Genomic DNA, 11,681 nt, shown 5'->3' with positions numbered 1-11,681 from the left:
ATAAAATATAATAAAAGTCAAATCGATCAACATCGAACTAAAACTAACATAAATGAAAATGTACTTTGTGACTGATGCATAATTAATCTCTCTCTACAAATTAAAATAATATTAAATAAATCAGTACTATTTAAAATTTATATGAAATGAAATTTACAAATATTTTGGGAACTCTCAGGAAGAAGGATACAAATGATGTTTGAGACATTTTTGAGAGAAAAAAATATCACCGGTAATGGTGTCATTAATATCTTTAAATCCATACTCGTGTGCAAGATCTGAAGCGAGAAAAATACTCTCAGTTTTCTTCATGAATCTTTTAAGAGTTGAATCACTGCTTTCCAATCAATCCCTTGGATTCCCCATTTTCAAAAACCTTCTTTGATTCAGGAGGGGTGTTAGGACTGTCCAGAACATATTTATATATTTCTTTTGTATCGACAGGGCCAGGTCAATGTGATATACTGGCTATGTTATTGCTCTAAAGTTCAATGGCACAATCTGCTGTTAGACGATCGCATGCTTCTTTACTAACTCCATATCAATAAATTACTCTTTCAGCAGAGCTGACATTAGTTATGAGACTAGATCTGTTCTGTTGTATGATCTTGGCAGCGAAGCAAGTTCTTAGACAATGGTTTTTAAGTACAATACCATTTCAAGTAGTAAAACTTCCCAAAACTTTTTCCAATGATGTTCTTCATAACTGAGTAACTCACCAATAAATCTAATTTCCCATTTTGATAATTCCAAATTCTATTAAAAAGGATGTCTTTATCTGGAATGCTACTTTGGTCCATTTGGACTACGATAAGATCCTCTTTATTTAATTTCTTCAAATGGGTATTACATGGATCCGATATATCAACAGTAGCTTCCAATCCTTCAAGTTGGACGCTTAGTCCTATTCCTATTCCACAGGTTGCACCATGACGAATTAGATTTGACCAGAGAGTGATATTTTAATTACTGGTAGGAGACACGTATTATTTATTTACTGGCTCTATTCAAGTATCGGGTTTGTTTAATAAAGTTACATAACTAGGTTGATAACATTGTTAGTATATATCAAGAGATAAAAATCAATTCTTTCACGTAACCAAATATAGATAGTTAGTATTATATTGCTTTAAATAAATTTTACTGTACATGTCATTTTGTAGCACAAACCCTCCACCTAAAATCAAATTGGGTTGTGTATCTCAATTTGTTCCAAAATTAATTATTGTTGATGCATTTTTTAAGTATTGTGTAACCTTGATCGCTCAAAATTTAATTGTCTCTTACTTTCACCATTTGTAAGTTTGATCAAAATCAATTTTGTAATGAATAAAAAGACGATAACACCAACAGTTTTTCTAATATAATCTTAAACCTGTACTTTTTCTCTACATTTCCCCCATCTCTCTATACATAGGATATAAATAAATGTCACATGTACATTCATTTTGTGAATCATCTTGTAAAAAATTAAAAATAATTGAAATAGTATTTTTTATTTCAAAATAAAACATGAACTAAGGGTCCTCTCCATGATTCCACCATCTTTTCAATATAAAACCATCCTTTTGCAGCAAATTTCTGACGTGTCAACATATAAACACTCTAGAATTGTTATCGGGAGAATCAATGAGTAAGCTAAAACAATTGATTAAGTTCTGATTTTAAACTATATTGCCAAGCCACGGTTTTTATCTACTTTATTTAATGTGACTAAAATGGAATATACAATTTTAAATATAAAAATAGATTTGATTAAAAGAACTGTCACTTAAATTTTAAATGAGAAGCATCAGAGAAAAGCTCAAATGCCCTATCTATTATAACCCCTTATCAATAATGAATATTTTACTCATAGACATCGTGCGAGGTAAAATCGTGGACTTGACTTTAAATCAATATGGATTACTTTGGGATTAACATTTTCAAATGATAGGGTGTGCGTTATTAAAAGTAGGGACTACTCCAGTTAATAAACAATAAAAAAATTCATGAAGCAGCATTTGTCAGCGTTGAGGCGCAAAGGCAAAGTGTTTTCTCAACGTCCATGTAATTGTGGATGAGATCATGAATGACATAGGATACTCCTGGAGCCTTGTTTCTAGATTAATATCATAGTTGCTTCAGGTCAGCCCCTTGAAAGGTCCACTGGTACCGGTAGACGCCGAAAAATTGGGATCGTGGGGGTGGGGACACCCGCGATCACCAGAAGTTCGGATAACCCGACGACAGAGCATCCCAAGGCTCTAATAGTCAGTGATTGGACTGTAATAATATATGTGAAGGATTTGGGGAAGACGTCTATTGCACGACGACATCAGCAACTTCTTTCAACAGCACCCAAGACTAAGTCAGATTGGCGCTTGTTTTTGGGAATTATTTTTGAAATGAAATCCAAGAATTACATTTTTTGGAAAAAATTTTAAAAATGAAATTTTTTCAAAAAAGAATTAACAACTATTCCCAAAACTTGCAACATGCTTTGAGCAAAAATTTTAACAAGTTGGATATTTCTCTTATAACCTTACTTTACGAAAAATATATATTAGCATTAGGCGGGCTCCATTGCCTATCTGTAATTTAAAAACTTCAAATCCATCACAAAATAGTAGTATACCAATCAACGTATCATAGAATTTAATACTCCTTGATTTGTCAAAGTACATTGCATATCCATTCATCAATGCCTTAATGGTGCTTGTGTTGTGATTAAACTTTTTTGGTGTTTATATAAGTGCCTTTCATTTCCTTTACAATCAAGTACTTTACAATAGCTGCTTGTTTTATAATTAGTTTTTGCATGGGACATAAAGCTTTATGACATTATTTTTGAATTAACTGCATTAAATAATTTATAGTTTAATGCTTTTTTATGGATCAAACTGATGTATATAGTATCATGGATGCATGCCATTAAAAACTAAAAACCAAATAGGTTTTGCAGAAGAGCCAAAACAAAGCAATACCGAAATATGCATTGTGCATTCACTTTTTCAAAAGTCAACCTTGATATGATGATATCTATGATCATTTTATTAAAGATTAATGATTTGTTTTGTACTAGAAAATTTACGGGAGATATATCCTTCTTCACAAAAATATTGGACCTAGGAATACCACAGGTCGGTCCAGGGTCGTAATCTGCTAAAATGAGAAATGTATGCAAGCCACATCTAATCTCTATATATAAAATACAGTTTAGGTACCTGTGCATTTTATGGGTGCCCATACATTTGGGCCTAGGAGCTTGAAACTTTGCATTTTTGAAACTGGTCAGATTAAGACGGGCTGCCGAATTTGGGTGGATATGAGTTAATATAAAGAGCCTTATTTTATACTTAAAACAAGAAAATTGTTTTTTGAGCTTAAGGAGACAAGGTAGGGGGTTGAATGTTAAATCAAAAAGTGAATTGCGTATCAAAAAAACTAATACACGAAAAAAAAAGTTTTCTTAATAATAGTAATATTTTATTATAATCAATTTTATTAACCATGAAAAGATCCATTCATCTTTATAGTTAAGAGTTAATATATATATACTTATGAAGTCAACAACAAATAGGAATCACTTTTACAGTTCGATATGCTTTATAATGCATTAATAAGGAGAATCAAATGTCAGTATGTAGTATATAACATTTAGAAATATACATACTAGTGTTGGATTCGAATAACAACTATTGTGTTGAGTTTTTTACAAGTTCAAATAGAGAGAACATCCAAGTATACAGTAATCACTAGCGTGTGTGCTCATGAAGGACAAAGAATAGCAATGAAGGATGGCTTTCGAGTTATGCAGGATTGTTAAGGTAAATCCAGACCATCTTTAACTACACCCTGAAAAATAAGTAAATAATTTAACTCATTTATTTCAATTTGAAAGTGAAAGGTTGAGTGTTAGCTTTAAGTTAGTTCCACAACTATCAATTCAAAGCAATTATTTAGCATGGAAAAGACCTGGAGGGATACAATCATCGAATTGAATTGCGTAGGAAACAGCCCAGTGTAGATCAAGTGTAGGCCATGAATACTTAACTTGCAACATATCCTTACAGGCAAAATGAAGACTATCCAGCCCCTCCACTGAAGAAAATTTAGGAACGATTTGAAAGCCCATTGTAACCGAGTTACATTTTATTCGGATAAGAAATAATGGACTGTCGACAGATCCCACAACATCCAGAATGACAGATAGTGGACACAGAGAAAGCTAATGTCCCCCAAGTATTCGACTCCAAGTGCCCAGCCAGGATTATGACCATTGGGTTAATTACGAGCCCTCCATCTTCATTGAGCCAAAAGAGAGGGTAAGTGGGTGCCAATAGGTACTGTGAACTCTTGTCTGTCCAAGTGATACCTTGGATGAAAGCTGTAGCCAATGGTGTCGAGTTCTTATTTCAACAAGACTTGGTCCCCTCTCAGAAGCCCTTCAAACCCCAAAACTTGTTAAAGAAGAGAAAGTGCCGTTTTGGGGCCCCAGATCCGTCCTCTAACTTACTCTCTTGCTTCCCTTATGGATCAGGACTCAGTTAAAGGTGGTTCGGATTTACTTGAACGACTCAGTATGTGTAAGTCACTTTTGTCGTCATATTTTATATGATATATTCTTTCAGGCGTTGTTTTTACACACATCCTCATTTAGCCCATATTTACATCCATAATGATCATTGTTCTTGAAAAGTATAAAGTGCGTGTGCTGATGAATAACATTAATAGTTTATATGAGAGTTATAAGTATAAGTCCTTTATGGAATCAGAGTAGAACTAAGGATCGAAATGGAGTAATTCTTGTCTATATACTTTACCTCTTTTTGAATCATAACTGTCCAGTAGATAAGTAGATAAGAGTCCTAATAGTTTTATTTTTAATCCTTCACAAAGATTTATTCAGTCTTTAATAGTTTATGGATTCCATTTTTAACTATTAAGTTCGAGTTTCGTAGCACTGAGTCAAGTCGAGTTTGAGTCAAGGAATCATATGTTAAAAAGATATTGTTTCATTCAACTGAGAAATTCAAATTTTAACAATTTTTTTATTCCAAGGCTGACAGAGATTAGTGTTGAGGGTTTTCTGGGGATTTGAATTCAGAGTAGAATTGTTGATCGGCATCGGGGTAATTCCAGGCTATATTTATTGCTATCTACGGCGTGGGATTTATGTTCATTTCGTTCCTGTAACGGCTGCTAGCAGCTCACATAATAAAATGTGTACCACATCCAATGAGTGGCTACTGATATCTACAAAAATTTGCAAATAAGTTTTTTTATTTACATTAACAAAAAAAGGGCCAATTTTGATGACCTTTTTTAGGAAAAACATCTATACAGCCAATAGTTATAAAAAAAAATTAAAAAATGTGTAAATTAAAAAATATTGAAGCAAAAATTAAGCAGGGCTAATTTTTTTAAAGAAATGACCTTCAAGGTCATTTGAGGCCAAAAAAAAGTACCGGGTTAACTATAAAAATATATATATTTTTAAATAAATTAGTAATATTGCAATGTAGCACAATGTCTTATATTTAATGATTTAATAACAAATAAAAGGTATTCATATATATTTCTTAAAGTAGGTTTTTAGTAATATAGTACGTATAATTACATAATGATTTTGTATTAAAGTTTTTGTAATCAACATAATAACATACTTTTTAAAAAAAAAGCTTTTGTATACATATATATTAAAGTTTTCTTCTTCGAGTAGGGATACGATTTTCTACGATCTTCAACTACTAGTAGAAGAAATTGTAGCTGTGATTCTTCAATCGTTAACAAGCTACCATATTCTTGTATGAGTACAACTCCACTTTCGACAAAATCATTAATAACATTGAGAGACCCAATTAAAATGCTTCAAATCATCCCTATTATTCCATAATACAGGATCAGCTTCCAAAAATCCATAAGGAAGCTCCATAATTTAACTTAAAATATATTGTCCTATCAGAGCTAAAGTCTTCTAAATTTTTGTATACATATTTTTCCTAGAACTTTTGTTGCTCTCTAATATTTAATCAAGAAATGCGAGTCCACCAAGTATCATAAATGTCTGGAAAGTTTACACAATGTTGATTTGGAAATTTTACTATTAGTAGGTGAATATTTATTTAATTATTTCATTAAATTAATCTAAGGAGCATCAGAGGACTTTGATGTATTTATCTAAACTTTTCTATATATTCTTACTATGAAAACACATATATCTCGCAATCCTTGTTGTTCTCTAGGAGTTAATTTCAATTCAGATTTAAAAATCCAGATTTTCAGACTATATTAGACTTTTGATAGGCAGGTATCATAACTTTACCTCCTCCCTTAGGATCATTACCAAGAAATATTATGACTAGCTCTAAGAATTCTCTATTATCGTTCCTTGGAAATTTATTATTGAGATATTCGTGAACAAAGTCAATTATGCCTTGTCGTATGTCTTCAACAAGTGTAGACATTTCTTTATCTGTAATTCCGTATTCATACTTCGTTTTATTGATCGATTGTCAATTTTCTTTGAAGTTCAGGAGAAAATGGTTCCCCCATACAATAATGGAAAACAGTCTCAACATTTAATTCCAATATATGGTGCCTACAAACCAATGGAATATTTTAAATTAAATGTTAGATTCAAAAATGTTGTTTTTGTTTATAATTTTAAACTGTTTTGAAAAATGATGAGATATTCTGAATCTTTGAAACATTGCACGTCCTTGCTGTCGGCCTCAAATGACCTAGGAGGCCATTTTTTTTATAAAATTAGCTCCTACTAAATTTTCGTTACAATATTTTTATTTCACAAAATGTTTTGATTTATTTAAAAACTTGGTTGTATCGATGTTTTTCCTTTTAAAAAAGATCATCAAGGTTAAGATCATCAATATAGGCAATTTTTTTTTTTTTTTTTTGATAATCTAAGAAAAAAACATATTTGCAAATTTTTGTAGATATCAGTAGCCGCTCATTGTGATTTGCAGATGAACAAACACATAGACAAAAAGGCAACATTTCATTTTATTATTTTTATCGTTCATTTAGACACGTTAAAATGATTTATCATAAACATTTATAAAAAACTTTTGATAAAAGTGTAACTTAACTAAATTTGTTACTTTTACTAACAAGCTGTAATGTGTAGTATACGGATGATTTTAAAACAAAATCATGGTTGTTTTTTTGCAAAAATATGTAAAATTCCAAAACCTTATGATCGCTGAGCTACTTTTAAATATTCATAGAAGTTGTTCAAACTTTGTGAATCGTATTTCTTTATCTATAGAAACCCTCAATTTTTTAGTTTTTCCCAATAGAAACTTTATTGGCAGCCCAGTGGAGAGTAGTGTTATGTCAGTTCTGATTTAGAACCAATGACCGTGGTCCACTCCAGTCCAGTCCCACTTGTTGGGCATTAAAGAAAGGTAAAATCGATTTAATAGAATAAATCATAGTATAAGTAACGATGTTATATGTTTGTATTATATTGTATTATAATGAAAAAAATATTTTTTTTGTAAGAAATGTGCCATTTATTATAGGTAAATATTTCAAATATCTTATTTTGCTAATTAATAAACCATCGATATTTGTATGAAAAATTCCAAGGACCGACATTCCTAAGGGCCAATGGGACTGGTACTAAGATAGGACTGGACCAAATAAATCAGGACCGGCACAACATTAATGGGGAGGGAGTTTGCACTCAGAGTCGAACCATCGACTAAGGGATGAGGGTAAAAAAATCTATTTTTGTGAAGTACAACGACTTTTTCCTATATATACCATGAATAATAATAACAGGATTTTTTTCAGCCTCCTTGTGATCTTTCCTAGCCTAATCCTAAAGTAATTGGTTTGACACCAATCTCAAACCCCTTCATCACTAAAGGTTCATAAGAGACGAAATCAGAACCTACTCCACATAATGAGACCTTTCAAAGTGCTACTTGTAATAGCATTTAACAATAATAACTTAATTAGTAACATATATATATAGTGTGCACCTCTATTTAACGCTTTACATGATATTTTCTCATTGGATTTTCTCCTAAACTAATAATCCAATTTTGATAAAACTCAATGCCAAATAAAAGGTGAATAGTGAAAAAAAAAAGTTTTGCCAACCATGTGAAGATTTCCTTAGCAGTGTGGCTTGAAACGAAATCTTGCTGTCACCTCCAGACTCTTCCAGTTTCTTCCTTACTCTCCAGACAAAGGGCCTGTCCATGTTTAAAAAGCTTGTAATTTCAACATTGATTTGTCCGGCACGGATCGTTACAAGGACACTGCCTTTTCCATGATTGTGGAATAAATATTTTATTGATTGATGCCATTTTTTAACGGACGCCAGACAATGAATTTTAGCTTGCTTCGCTTTGAGAAGGGTTTTTCTTATTATGAAAGGTTGAAATAATTGAGTTTTAAATTTCTGCTTACCCAGTCTCCAATTTCAAGATAGAAAGAGAAAGTATGACGACCTGGTAAACTCCTAAACAATACCCTTAATTTACTATACTCGAATATTTCGTGTTTTGATCATTCAAATTAGAAAAAAAGTCGAGTTTCTCGCTTAATATTTCGGGTTAGTTCGAGCGATTTTCAGAAAATTACCGTCCATAGTAAAAAAATCGAGTAGTACTTGAATCCGAAAATAGTATGCAATATAACAGCTGCCTAATTGAAAACAAGGCCACTTTAATTTCGAAAACTAGGCAAGTTATATTGATTACCTTTGTAGAGATGTTGACTCATATGTTAGCATCTCTAATCTTTTATGTATCCTCAATCAGCTTTGACTATGGCCAACATTCGCCACCCGAAGCAATACCAGGTGGTAATATTGTAATCAGGGGAGAATTGAGTTCCAATGCTCACCAACAACACCCTTAATGCTTGGACATTCGGTGCCCTTGACGCTACATACTTACAGAAAGAAAAGTAGATCATTTTGGAATCTGGCAGATATGGAGGGCACATCATTTTTGGCCTTAATTGAATGGTGGTCTCCAAAACGGATTATTAAACTTTTACTGCTTGTTTGCCAGTACACCATCTTGTTAGAGTTCCACAAGACTTTTCAAACACTTGTCCCTGATCCAGGGAATTTACTTATTCCTAAACATGTAGAGTTGACCCTATACCCTGTTTAGAAACCAGATGAGTAGCATTACTAGTCTATTGGATGAAGGAAATCAGAAGCTCATTGACGATAGAGGTTGCTTCATAGTCATCAGGGTGCAGTCCTCCTCAGCCATTGGGGCAAAGTTAAGGTGCGTATTGTTCCTGTCGTTTTGCCTTAATAACCTTATTGACACTATTCGTAGTCTAACTGCTTCACTTTGACAAGTTTCAGACCTATGTTTCTGTGTGTTCTGTACAGATGCAGCAGTAACTCCCATTCTTTTGTCTCCTAGTAAGGCCATTTTTTGATTGATTGTGTTTGTTTTTTGGATGAGAGTGTTAATACACAAAGCTTGTTCACTGATGTAAGTAATTATTAATTCCTTCCATGTGTTGTTCTTATTCTTCTATTTTATATGTGTCCAAATTTCAACTACACATTCGGTCTCATCAACCAGTTTATACTAGTATTTTTGCTTTTTCTTCATATCGCACACACTATAAGGGGGTAAGGGGGAGGGGGTAACTTGAGAGAGCGTTCATTCTATACAATATACATACATTCTCAGTATTTTTGACAATTTTTGGCTGTCTCACCATAAATTTTACTTTATACAACATTTTAATTTATTTATAAATATGTCAAAAACATGCATACTTTTTTCATTTACATAGATATTATCTGGAAGAAAAAACATTTGCAAGAGGAAGTATGGCCAAAAAAGAAAATAAATTATGTGATAATACTTTAGTGTCAAAATTCAATGAAATAATTTGTCATATTAACAACTATTTCGAACATCGTGCATATTAGGACTGGGGTTCGATCTGGTTTCGGTCTGAGCCCGTTTTATATTGTTTCTTTTAGGACGTTGGGCCTAAATGGGTTACATAGAAAAATTTGATCTAGTCGGGGTTTATAGAGAAATAACATTATTTGGGAGAGTATTAGGGTGATCATATTGGTATTTCATATAATATAGCGCCCCTATATTATAGGACATGTATTATTATGAATTTTAAAATAAATTGTTTTAAACTTCAAAAAACATAGCAAGACATATATACACGGGAAAATTGTGTAGATGCAAAGAGCATCTTTTATTTTACTCAAACTCTTGTAATTTCAAAATTTTTGAAAATAATTCCAAAGAAAAGAAAACTAATTTTGCCAAAAAAAAAGTAATTAAATGTCCTTGTCCAAAAAAAAAAAAACTACCAATTTTTTTTTGTACTTGCAAAACCCAAAAAGTTAAGGAGAATAATGTTGTAGTAGAAAAAGTAATCCTCGATAACTGTTTCATTTTTGTAAATATTGCAAAATTTATAGAATAAAGTTTTTTGTAAATTCCAGAAATTGAAAACAATAAATTAGTATGTTAACGTTAGTAATTTAATGTCCAAAATGTTTTGTCGTATTTTTTCTTAAAAACTGAAAATGCACTTTTGATGAAGGATAAATTTGAAAAATTATTCAGAAAATGACAGATATTTTCAGTTAAACATCAGTTTTTATCTGTCAAAAAACTTTAGTTATCTACGGATCCAACATTTAATTGGAAATCTATTTTTCCTGAAAAAAAATATAAATAAATAAACGTTATTGTAATTATTGTAAATTTCGTTTTTCGCTCATAAATCTATTTATTTTAAATACCTTTAGAAAACATTTTTATTTTTATAGTTGCTTTTTGAGACGCCAGTCATTTTTGATTTATAACTCAACCCCATATTTAGTCTCTTTAAGCTTCAAAAAACAATTTTTGTGTTTTCGGTATACAATAATCTCCCTTATATGATATATGTGTATCTTCTAATATGAAGTTCAGCACTCACATTTACAATATTGTTATAAAAGCAAACAGAGCGCTTGGGTTTATTAAAAGAAGTTATAAAACGATAAATGCCCAGCTGATGAAGAAGTTCTATGAAGCATATGTTAATCTTATTTGAAACTACGCTTCTCAGTAATGGATCCAATGTACGGAAAGGAAATCAAAGCTCTTGAAAATGTAGAGAAACACTTTATCCCATGAGGTTGGTTAACAACCAGTCGGGCTAATGTCGCCTGAAAAGAGGAGGAAAATTGAGGATGTGGTTTTGATGTTTAAAGTTATTAATGGACTGACTAATTGTAACCTCAAGCCCAAAGTATGTAGTAAAGTGTACAATGCTAGGTCGTCTTCCGATTTTTACTTAGTTCAGCCATCGGGAAATACTAATGACCTTCAACATAGCTTTTTTAATCGAACATTACGTGTATGAAACTTCCTCTCTTCAAAGAGGTGAGAAGAACATTTTCACTTTACGGTTTTAAGATACTTTTAAACAATAATCCACCTCTACTTTAACTCCATACTAGGAATCTCACATATAATTTTGTTTTGATTTTGATTTTTACATTTTATATTTAAATTCTAATAAATAATTTTACTAATGTATTTTAAATAACAAATCCCCCATTTTCTTTCATCTAATTTTATTTATATTATCTCATTGAATTCTACCCCATTATATCATTTAATTTAACCATATTATTTTATTCTATTTTATCATATTGTTTTTTGATATTT

The 11,681-nt window shown here is 31.6% G+C and overlaps 1 pseudogene; it reads right to left on the bottom strand.

Moving 5' to 3' along the window:
• Positions 1–331: 331 nt before the first annotated feature.
• Positions 332–938, bottom strand: LOC121130466 (dehydrogenase/reductase SDR family member 1-like; annotated as a pseudogene).
• Between the last annotated feature and the right edge of the window lie 10,743 nt (positions 939–11,681).

This window comes from Lepeophtheirus salmonis, chromosome Z (genome assembly GCF_016086655.4).
Source record: "Lepeophtheirus salmonis chromosome Z, UVic_Lsal_1.4, whole genome shotgun sequence".
NCBI lineage: Eukaryota > Metazoa > Arthropoda > Copepoda > Siphonostomatoida > Caligidae > Lepeophtheirus > Lepeophtheirus salmonis.
The sequence above is the reverse complement of the archived record's forward strand: the minus strand, read 5'-3'. Positions and strand labels throughout refer to the sequence as shown.